Raw genomic sequence first — 12,586 nt, 5'->3', positions numbered from 1 at the left:
TTCTTCAATATTACAACTTTTAGCCCTGCCTGATCTGAGATAAAATATAAAAATATAGATTTTCAGTATGTTTCATTCATAATTTCTTTTGGACAGTTTAAGGCTCCTCAGCGTCCCAATGTAACTGTTCTTGGAACCCAAGTCTAGTAAGGGAAGTGCTATTGATTTCACTGTAAAGACTAAATACAGAATCTTTGTGAATGTGACCACAAATAATTATATAGAAAGCGGGTGCACACAAAGACACACACACCTTCCTCATTCCTCAAACACTACTGTAGTGAAAAAAAACGCACATTATGAAAAATTACCCACAATTCCACAGCGAGAGAGAGAGAAAGAGAGAGTAAAAAGACCCATTGGCTCGACAGAAAAAGTGTATATGGACTATAACCGGACTTATATACCGGACATTAAACATTTTATACATTTACATACACACTGAAAATATTGTATATAATTGTAAATATTGGTATCTTGCGCACTGCAGTGTCTACTTTTTTTATAATACACACAAGCTACTTCTGTGACTTGTTTGCATCTATGAATGTTCGTAGAACCGATGCCCGTTCATATGTGTGGACATTCGTAACTCGACTGTTCATAAGTAATCTGAAAAAAAAAAAATACAACTAAATCTCTGTACATCTTTAATTATAATTATTAATCAATTTATTTACAAGTTATACACAATATTTTAATAGTATGTTTTATAATGGTATCAGTTTTTGTTTTAATAAATAATCAATATTTAACGTCTAAAGTGTGAAATTTCCACAGCTGCAACGACAGGTATCCGTCAAATTACTTATAAGCTTTAAACCCTTTTCTCATCCTTTTTAAGGTACTTTTCTTTTACTTTGAAGATAGCAAAAAAAACCTCAACTCTTTATTCCATTTATTAGAAATACAGCGCAAATGTGATCACTCAATTTGTGTGCATCACACGCTTCCTAATAAACAAAAGTGGCTCCTGACACATGACCAAAAATTGGATTTCAACCATTTTTTCATAACCAGTATTACAACATTGTAATCCATTGGGCGATGGATGGGGTTCGAAACGTACTTATGCTAGAATACGGACAGTAGGGGTACAAACAATGAGTTGGCTGGATTGCAACTGTATTCACCTTTAATTGGTAATATCCTCCGGTCTTTGTTGAGGAACAAAAAAGTTCCAAGATGGCGCCGGTGAGGTCGGCTGCCGTCACGACTGCTCCCACCACCTTTTCTCTGTTTTTGTTTTTTAAGTTAGTTGAGTACCATGGAGTACATTAGTAATGATAGAGACACCCTTGTTTCTATTGGTATACAATGTACTCACAATTCGACGTTTTTAACTCCGGATCCGAGTTGGCTGAGTGAGATCCTGAGGGACAACAAAGGACGTGACGCAAAGCGGCGGCCCTGAGGGAAACGAGCCGGCGTCAGGAACAGGCTGAGAGCCCGTGCACACCGCACACCTCTGCCTAGCATCCTGCTCGCCAACGTCCAGTCACTGGAAAACAAGCTCGATGACCTCAGGGCCAGGATAAAGTTCCAGAGAGACATTCGGGACTGCAATCTCCTCTGCTTTACCGAGACATGGCTGAACCCAGCGGTGCCGGACCACGCCATCCAGCCGGCCGAGTTCTTCTTGGTTCACCGCATGAACAGGACACGGGACTCGGGGAAGTCAAGGGGAGGCGACGTGTGTTTAATGGTGAACAGCAGCTGGTGCAACAGCGCGAGCGTTGTTCCTCTCAGACGCTCCTGCACACCAAATCTGGAACTACTGTCCATCATGTGTCGTCCTTTTTATTTACCTCGGGAGTTCACATCGGTCATAATCAGTGCCGTTTATATTCCACCACAAGCGGACACGGACACTGCCTTATGCGAGCTGCATGAGGCACTCACACAGCACCAAACACAACACCGGGACCAAACTTTTATCAGCACATCACCTGCCCCACCAGGGGCGAAAGGACACTGGACCACTGTTACACTACAGTCAAGGACGGCTACAAGGCACAATCTCGCCCATCGTTTGGTAAATCCGACCACGCCGCCATCTTCCTCATGCCAAAATACAAACAAAGGCTGAAACAGGAAGTTCCGGTTCAGAGGGAGGTCGCGCGCTGGACGGACCAATCGGTGGCCGCGTTACAGGACGCACTCAATGACGCAGACTGGGACATGTTCAGAAACAGCTCCGATGATGACGTCAGCGTGTTTACGGAAGCGGTTGTGGGATTCATTGGGAAATTAGCAGACGATACCGTAGAGAAAAAGACTATCATAACGTTTCCCAACCAGAAGCCGCAGGTGGATAAAACCATCCACGATGCTCTGAGATCTCGCACCGCTGCCTACAACACGGGACTCGCGTCGGGGGACATGGAACCATACAAGGCTGCGTTATACAGCGTCCGGAAGGCGGTGAAAGAGGCGAAGCAGCGCCATGGGAGGAAACTAGAGTCACAGCTCCAACAGAGTGACTCTAGGAGCCTGTGGCAGGGATTAAGGACAATTACGGACTATAAAGCACCAACAACCGGTGTGACGAACGCGGACGTGACTCTGGCAGACGAGCTGAACACTTTCTATGCTCACTTCGAGGCTGCAGCTAAAGACGCTAGCGATGCTAATGCTAACGGCTGAAGACAGGAAGTCACTGCCAGCGCCGGAAGCGCGTTCATCATCACCGAGCATGACGTGAGGAGAGCCTTCAAGAGAGTGAACACCAGGAAAGCAGCAGGACCAGACGGCATCTCAGGCCGTATCCTCAGAGCCTGCGCAGACCAGCTAGCACCTGTGTTCACTGAGATATTCAACATCTCTTTATCTCAGTCGGTGATCCCCACATGCTACAAAGAGTCCATTATTGTTCCTGTCCCAAAGAAACCTCAACCTGCTTCTCTTAATGACTATCGCCCTGTAGCTCTCACCTCAGTAGTGATGAAGTGCTTTGAACGCCTGGTCAGAGACTTCATCATTTCTTCACTACCAGACACACTCGACCCACTACAGTTTGCATACCGCCCCAACCGTTCTACTGATGATGCAATCTCTCACCTCCTCCACACATCACTCACTCACCTGGACGCTAGGAAAGGGAATTATGTGAAAATGCTCTTCATCGACTACAGCTCTGCAATTAATACCATAATTCCCTCCACACTCACCACCAAGCTGGAGCACCTGGGACTTAGCTCATCTATGTGCCAGTGGATCTCCAACTTCCTAACTGGCAGACCACAGGCAGTAAGGATGGGCAGACATGTCTCAGCCTCACTCACTCTCAGCACTGGAGCCCCCAGGGTTGTGTTCTGAGCCCCCTGCTGTACTCTTTGTACACCCACGACTGCGTGGCCACTACCAACTCCACCGCCATCATCAAGTTTGCTGACGACACTGTCGTGGTGGGCCTGATCACCAACAATGATGAGTCGGCCTACCTAGAGGAGATTGGAAATCTGGAGAACTGGTGCCAGAGGAACAATCTCCTCCTGAACGTCAGCAAGACAAAGCAGCTGATAGTGGACTTTAGTACAAAGCAGGAGAGGAACTACCAGACCCCCATCATCAATGAGAACCCAGTGGAGAGAGTGGACAGCTTCCGATACCTCGGTGTTCACATCACGCAGGACCTGTCATGGTTCTGTCACATCAACACCGTGGTAAAAAAGGCCCGGCAGCGTCTCTACCACCTCAGATGCTTGAGAGACTTTAGACTGCCCTCTAAGGTGCTCAGGAATTTCTACTCCTGTACCATAGAGAGAATCCTGACAGGAAACATTACGACCTGGTTTGGAAACTGCACCATGCAGGACAGACGAACTCTACAGAGGGTGGTGCGATCAGCTGAGCGCATCATCCGCATCGAGCTCCCTGACCTGCACTTGATCTACAGCAAGCGGTGCTGGACCAAGGCCAGGAAGATTGTGAAGGACCTCAGCCATCCCAACAATGTACTGTTTTCTTTGTTGCGGTCTGGGAAGCGATTCCGCTCCCTGAAGGCCAACACAGAGAGACTGAGGAGGAGCTTCTTCCCGCAGGCGATAAGGTCTCTCAATCACATCACACCACACAGGAGTTAATGTCTTTTAAACATTGACACTGACTGGACAATCATGGACACATTCATGCAATATATATTTACATATCTGAAGCCATTGCACATGTCCCTTTATACAATACATGTTTACCTGCCATTGCGCATGACACTTTGCCACTCTGACACCTGCCATTGCACATGACACTTTGCCACTCTGACACTTTAAGACATTTCAATGCCACTTTTTTGTCAAATTTTATATATATATTTCCCCCCCCATATTCCTATTTTTACATGCCCTTATTTGTACAGTTGTTAATTTTACGAGTTACATTTATTTTCCTTTGTATTTTATGTTATTTCTTTTATTAATATTTATTCCTTATATATAGTTTTTTTTAATTTTCTTTTTAAGGTCACCGGCGGTCGTATAAGCATTTCACTGCATATCGTACTGTGTATGACCGTGTATGTGACAAATAAAATTTGAATTTGAATTTTGAATTTGAACAACTTAAACTTTCAATGACAAGTTGTTCTGTGAGGCTGTCTGGAACACTCAGGCCTCCTGGGTTACAATTCTTTGAATTACTTAACTATTTTACACCATTTATATACATACATTATAATCCTTTGTTTTTTCAGACATTCACCTATTGCCATTCCACTCCTCTATCAGACAAATAATGCAACAAGTAACTACAACTCATAACTCGTCTATTTTAAATGCCTCTTAAAATTACCAACAAATCTTGACTGCAGTGATTAACACAGTTGATGATGACACACAGCTGGAACCCTGTTACTGACTAATTGAATAGGCGGAGACTCCAGATCCAATTAGGGACAAAAGACACAATAAAAGGCCACTGTTGTTAGCTGTTTGAATGTGGGTGTGAACTTTTGGAATCATGGCAATCTCAGGAGTAAGGCTGGTCCTTGTGGGTTTTTTTCTTGCTTTAAACTATGTGTGCAGTGTAACTGCTTCTGTGCAAGATGTGAAAATGGCATTTCAAGATTCCAAGTTTCCAGTGAAGCTCAATGTGCAGCCATCTGCCCAGTTTAATGTATGCCAAGTACAGGGTTTTGAAAGGGTTCCTTGTGGACTCCCTGGCATTCAGCCTGCTCAATGTACTGCCATTAACTGCTGTTTTGATGGCAGCCAGTGCTATTATGGGAGAAAAGGTAGGTTTTAAATCTTACCTGACTTGGCTTTGGTTAAAATGCTGAAATGACTCCTGTTTCTTCCTTGGTGTTGCCAGTGACTGTCCAGTGTACCCTTGATGGCCAGTTTATCTTGGTGGTGGCAAGAGATACAACCCTTCCCAGGATAAGCCTGAATTCCATCAGCTTGCTGGGAGGAAATGCTGCACCCTGTGGTCCTGTTGACTCAAATGTGGCCTTTGCTATATACCAGTTTCCTGTAACGGCTTGTGGAACAACAATGAGGGTTTGTTAATATCCCCCTTCCCTCCAAATTCATGGGGTCTGTCTTGATGTTAACTGTCCTTTCTACACTCTCCAGGTCCAAGGTGGTTATGTGGTCTATGAAAACAAGATGATCTCTGGCTATGAAGTTGGAGTTGGACCCCGAGGAGCAATCACAAGGGACACTCACTTTGAGTAAGTTTACTAACTCATGGTAAGGGATGGTTTTGGGGCTTTCACTGATCTGTGGATTTCTTTGCAGGCTTTACTTCCAGTGTAGATATGCTGGTGTCAACTTTGCAGCTGTGTCGTTTGAGCCTTCTGCTGCTGCCAATCCTATGCCCCTTGTTGCTTCTGGACCACTCCAAGTAGCAATTAGGCTAGGAAATGGCCGCTGTGCCACAAAGGGATGTAATGAAGGTGAGAAGCTTCTGTTAAAATCTTGATGTGCGATCTGAATTTAAACTGTCAACAGGAATTGATGCCCTACCTCCCAACAGAAAAAGTGGCCTACAATTCGTACTACATGGCTACTGACTACCCTGTGACTAAGATTCTGAGGGAACCAGTGTTCGTTGAGGTTTACATCGTGGGAAGAAATGATCCGAATATTGTGCTGGTTTTGGGAGACTGCTGGGCGACTGCTTCCCCTAACCCCTACAGTGGACCACAGTGGGACCTTCTTTTGAATGGGTAAGTTGTTCACATGTCCTTTCTTGGTGTGGGCCAGTGACTGACCAGGGAGTGACTACCTGTCTGTGTATTCCAAAGGTGTCCATACACAGATGACCACTACTTGACCAAGCTGATCCCAGTTAATGGAACGTCTGGACTTGCATACCCTACCCATTACAGACGCTTTGTCCTGAAGATGTTTGCCTTTGTAAACCCTGACATGACTCCAGTGCAAGAGACGGTAAAGACTTGCTTTCTGCTTATGCTGTTGTACATGAAATGAGTTCTATTGCTAAGGTTTGTCTTCCTTCTCAGGTCTTCATCCACTGTAGTACATCTGTATGTCTTCCATCTGCACAAGACTCCTGTCAACCTGTGTGTGCCAGAAGAAGTAGGTAGACTCTTGTACAACTGTCTGCTGCTTCACTTGACTGGCTTATTGACTTTGTTCATCTTGCTCTTTTTAGGAAGAGATGTTTCTGCAGAAGAGCGTGCTAACAAATCGGCAGTAGTGTCTAGTGGAGAAGTGATCTTTACCCAGAGTTCCACACCTAGCTCTAATTAAAATTGTGCCAAATAAAAGGTTTTTGCTTTCAAACTCTTTAGCTGTTTCAGTTGTGTTGTGAAGTGTCTCGGGTATGACCAGGTTATAATCATGGGGTGTGTTTCCAGTAAACTGCATATAACTAGTATGTTTGAACATGATGACTTGCTATTCTCTAATTGGACCAAGATTTGGTGGCTGGTGACTTGTTCTTGGACTGACAAATTGGCACCATTCTGCTAGTTAATAGTACAATCTGCTTAAAATGGACAACCCTTTAGTTGGAGGGTTATGGCCTTCTCTACTTCTTAGAAGGCCCAAAAGAGGTCTGGCTAAAGCTGTAGTCCAATGCCTCAAATTTTTGCTTTGAGAACACTTGGCAGGTTTAGGCATGCATTGGTAATATCTGACTACCAACAGCAATCATGTTCAACATTCCATGCAGCAGAACCCCCTTACATGGAGACTGCCCAGGGCCCAATTGTAAAGTACACATCAGTGTGTGTGGATGACTTCCTAGTCTTTATTATAAAATATTACCTATTTAATTGGTGTTCTATGTTAACTGATTTTGCTATTCAAAAGAAGAGGTATCAGTCTAAATATCTTTTGTTTTCTGAGCTTGAAGTGTATCTGCATTTAGCCTGATGACCCATGTCTTCAATAACATAAACTACCAACCATTTCAGTTTAAACATTTGAAAACACTCTTTGAAGCTTAGTACTTAAGCTAACTAATTAGGGTCATTTGCTTTGTCAACTTGCAGTAATGTAGCAGTGTGAGTATAAGCTATCACTGCACAATTTGTGTAAAAGGGTAGAGCAGAGAGAAAAGGACAACGTATGTGAGGGGGGGAGAGCAAAACTGGGGGAGCTTGTGTGTGTCAAGTCCCTGGTTCAGGTTTAGAGAAAGGCAGGATACCGTTCTGGTTGTTTTTGCATGGCTGTGGCCGACAACAGTCAAGTTAATAAAACTCTATTCTCTGTTTTTTATAACAGTGAGCGCTACAGTAGGATGCCTCAGTTTAATGAGTCAAGTTTTATATCAAGGTTCTATAAAAGATCTATGGGTTAACGTCACTGTGACACAAGCTCTGAAGTTGGTCTTGAGCAGAAGGGGGCGTTTCAGCTCCCTCAGAGTCACGTGACTAATGACAAAGCCTTGCGGTTGCCGGAATCACGTGACCGACTTGTTAGGCACTTAAGTAAAGGCTTGTGCACTCTTCTGTTAACTTTTAAAGATTCAGACATGTTATGTGCATAAACATTTCCTTAAACAGTGCAGCTGCATCTAATTAATTGTGATGCTACGATCTAGTTGTAAATAAACTTTGTCCGTACAATAAGCCTTGTATGAAGCTTCATGAATTATACTTTTGGTGACACTATTGGCTGGAAAGCGTCGACACCTAAATGAGGCATCATGGGCATCACTACTTATTAAAACTATTTTATACCTCATGTCAGTTAGTCTTAAACAATAAAAACAACGACTCAATTTCACTCTACAAAGAAAAACTGTTCACACTGTGGGAGAAAATTCCAGTTGCCTTTAATTTAAAATATCAAACATTTAACAAATTACTTTCAAACAGAATTAAAGAAGATTTCAGACGCCACGCAGAGCTGGATGAAGTAAACAGGATTTATTGCAGCAATAAAACCCAAGTGAGCCGAACTTGCAATGCTTAGGTCATAAATCAAAGCATTATTAAGTGCAGACTGAATTCACAATAAAAGCACGCACCTTTTATACAGTTCAGGGGGAAATTCCCATTCTCCTCCCCTGTACATTCATACGTTGACCACAGCAAAATTTTAATCCATTATAATCCAGTTTGTATCAATTAATTTTATCATTAAAATTACATCTCTTATTTTGTACCATGGTCATACACCTCGCTATCTGACTCCTCTCTATTCTCATAAGTTTTTCCAGTTATAATTACACCTCATTATTTGACTTCTCCCTGCGCTTATCTGACTCTTACTATGTTCGAAACTTCTTTCCATTATAATTCTTCATCTTTAATAATTATTTTCTATTATCTTTACATTTTCATATCTTTTTATAAAAATATAGCTTGTTTTCAAAGCTTTTTCCTTGTTTTTCTTTGGTATGTTCTTCATTTCTCAAGAGACCAGCCATGGGTAAGCATCTCCTTTACACTATTTTACTTATTTGCCTTATTTTACCCCATTCAATGTTTTTATACATTATACTCTATTTTATAGCTAACTGCGACTTTTCCATTGATGACTTTATCCCTTTGGATGATTCGGACAGCCAGGGCAGTTCAGATCGTGTTCCTTTCTGAGGAATTTTATTATTGTTGATGCTTTTATCCTGGCCTCTTGTGTTTTGTATTTCACATTGGGCTTTTATACTTTGTATTTTATATTATCACCATGTAGATATGCCTTTTTATTTTGTGTCTACTTTTATTAAAATATTTTATTCACAAGCCTAGCTCTGTGTCTCTGATTTTTTCCATTCCTTATCTGCCCATCCAGTCTGTCCACATGGCCATCTACGCACACACATACTGTCTCGCAGGGAGATTCCCCTGATTCTTTTCAAGTTTAGTTTCAGTGTACAATTTATTATAGTTCCCCGTACACCTCTTAGCCCCTCTCCCCCCATTGCTTGGTCATCTTGGTTCATGTTTCTTTTTATCTGGTTTCTAGTGCCTGGTGCTTATCTGGTGTCTGTCACCTTATTATTTCTTCTGTCCTTGGTTTTTTGTTTGTTGTTCCAGGATTTTTCTATCCTCCCTGCTTTGTCCTTGGTTTTTCTATCTGTTGGTTGTTCCTGGTTTATTCTACAGTTCTTAAGAGACAGACTATGAATAAGCATCTCTTTATTTGGTAGATGCACACACTAGTTTATTTTTGTGTTTACTTTTATTAAACTCAGTATTCTTAAACTGATTGTGTCTTTTGGATATTTGTCTATACTCTTACTTAGACATGTGTACTTGTATCCAACACTTGTTTCAATCCTTCATTAAGTTTGATCGAGTCTCTGCCAAGTCCGACACCTGGCACCTTATCTTGTCTTATCTGGGTCACTCCAACCATCCCCTTACTGCTATGTTTTACGACCTGTCATACTCCCTGTCTGCTTTTCTCACCTAACCTCTACTGTATATTATTTCACTAAGATTAATATTATGTTGATTAATATTATCATATTGTTACATTGCTGCATACACAAATATATTTCATTAAAATATGCTTACAATACAAATGCAGTAAACATTTAGAAATATCACACCGTCTAGTGCCGAGTTTTATTTTTGACAGAATTGACATCATCTTTGTACACTGCAGCTGGCTTCATGCAGGTCATATGATTGGTCACGTGATCCCAGTTGCAGTCTTAATCAAAGTAATTGTAAAGACGTATTTTTGCTTCCTTTTAATGTTAGCTGTTGATTATTTTATTGTGGTCGGTTTTCAGTAGAAGAGAAGGTTTAATGTTTTAAAAATTTACTGAGATAATTGTTTAACTGTAAACTGTTATTACAGTAAGCGCGAAGATCTAATGAAATGTAAAGGCGGTTAGATTAAAGGGTTTAAGTCTGAAAGTGTGCACACTGCACTTACACCGCAGAGTAATAAAATAATTATTTGTGTTTCAACTTCATGCATTTTGTCGTTGGCCCAGTTGTGATCACGTGATCAAAACAAGAAGCTCATGCATGATACATGATACTCAGCACTCGTAAACCAAGAGTTGCTCGTTTTTCAAGTCAAAATTTATTAAAAATCTTTGCTCGTCTTGCAGAACACTTGCAAACTGTGTTACTCGCAATCCGAGGTTTCCCACTATTAATTCTACACAACATCCTCATGGTTCTTTATTTTTAAGATAGATACAACACACAGCTGCTTTGTGCTCAGAGTCTGGAGACGTTCAGTCTAAAAGAGCAGTAAAGTCATTGCATATACACACATACACTCACCTAAAGGATTATTAGGAACACCATACTAATACGGTGTTTGACCCCCTTTCCCCTTCAGAACTGCCTTAATTCTATGTGGCATTGATTTAACAAGGTGCTGAAAGCATTCTTTAGAAATGTCGGCCCATATTGATAGGATAGCATCTCGCAGTTGATGGAGATTTGTGGGATGCACATCCAGGGCACGAAGCTTCCGTTCCACCACATCCCAAAGATGCTCTATTGGGTTGAGATCTGGTGACTGTGGGGGGGATTTTAGTACAGTTAACTCATTGTCATGTTCAAGGATCCAATTTGAAATGATTCGAGCTTTGTGACATGGTGCATTATCCTGCTGGAAGTAGCCATCAGTGGATGGGTACATGGTGGTCATAAAAAGATGGGCATGGTCAGAAACAATGCTCAGGTAGCCCGTGGCATTTAAACGATGCCCAATTGGCACTAAGAGGCCTAAAGTGTGCCAAGAAAACATCCCCACCAGCAGCAGCCTGCACAGTGGTAACAAGGCATGATGGATCCATGTTCTCATTCTGTTTACGCCAAATTCGGACTCTACCATTTGAATGCCTCAACAGAAATCGAGACTCATCAGACCATGCAACATTTTTCCAGTCTTCAACTGTCCAATTTTGGTGAGCTCGTGCAAATTGTATCCTCTTTTTCCTATTTGTAGTGGAGATGAGAGGTACCTGGTGGGGTCTTCTGCTGTTGTAGCCCATCCGCCTCAAGGTTGTGCGTGTTGTGGCTTCACAAATGCTTTGCTGCATACCTCGGTTGTAACGAGTGGTTATTTAAGTCAAAGTTGCTCTTCTATCAGCTTGAATTAGTCGGCCCATTCTCCTCTGACCTCTAGCATCAACAAGGCATTTTCGCCCACAGGACTGCCGCATACTGGATGTTTTTCCCTTTTCACACCATTCTTTGTAAACCCTAGAAATGGTTGTGCATGAAAATCCCAGTAACTGAGCAGATTGTAAAATACTCAGACCGGCTTGTCTAGCACCAACAGCCATGCCACGCTAAAAATTGCTTAAATCACCTTTCTTTCCTATTCTGACATTCAGTTTGGAGTTCAGGAGATTGAATGCATTGAAGCATGCCTAAATGCATTGAAGCAACTGCCATGTGATTGGTTGATTAGATAATTGCATTAATGAGTAGTTTCAGTAATGAGAAATTGAAAAGGGGTTCCTAATAATCCTTTAGGTGAGTGTATACTGCATACCACAATTATTGGCACCCTTTATGGCAATGAGTGCACATACATATTTAACAGATCTTACATATACTGCATAATGATGCTTTGGCTGTTCTCAGTCTGGCTCAATGTCACTCACTAAACTGAATCCTGGTGTAACACGAAGAACTAGTTCTGTGCTCTGGCACCATTGAGTTTGAATCACACATACAGTTTTTTTTATGTATGATTTATTTATAACAAATACACAACACAAAAAAACAAAACAATCGAAACATACAAAAAACACAATCACACAAGACATTAGAAAGATACACTACAATAAAAAGTTATGGAGAAAATTACAGGAACAATAATATTGGAATGAATAGCATTATAAGGACAAGTGAAACAGAGTACAAAGGGGGGAAAAAGAAGACAAGAATGTGAAAGTGAATGTTTAATCTTCTCTAACTTCATAAAAGTAAGGGCATCTTTTATCCAGAGAGATCGAGTAGGGGGGTTAGAGCCCTTCCAGTGCATTAAAATAACACGTCTTGCCAGGAGAGTAAGAAATGCAACAAGTTCAACGAAGTAAGAGGGCATGGAGTATCCACTGGGTAGAACCCCAAACAGGCCAATCAAAGGCTCCGGGAGGATCTCAACTGAGGTAATGGCTGACAGAGAGTCAAAGACAGATGTCCAAAATGAGAATATAACCGGGCATGACCAAAACATATGGATGAGATCAG

The 12,586-nt window shown here is 41.9% G+C and overlaps 1 pseudogene; it reads left to right on the top strand.

Annotated features, from left to right (window-relative positions):
* The first annotated feature begins 4,929 nt into the window (after positions 1–4,929).
* Positions 4,930–6,746, top strand: LOC128533005 (zona pellucida sperm-binding protein 4-like; annotated as a pseudogene).
* Positions 6,747–12,586: the final 5,840 nt, after the last annotated feature.

Source organism: Clarias gariepinus, chromosome 11, assembly GCF_024256425.1.
Source record: "Clarias gariepinus isolate MV-2021 ecotype Netherlands chromosome 11, CGAR_prim_01v2, whole genome shotgun sequence".
Lineage (NCBI taxonomy): Eukaryota > Metazoa > Chordata > Actinopteri > Siluriformes > Clariidae > Clarias > Clarias gariepinus.
The sequence above is the reverse complement of the archived record's forward strand: the minus strand, read 5'-3'. Positions and strand labels throughout refer to the sequence as shown.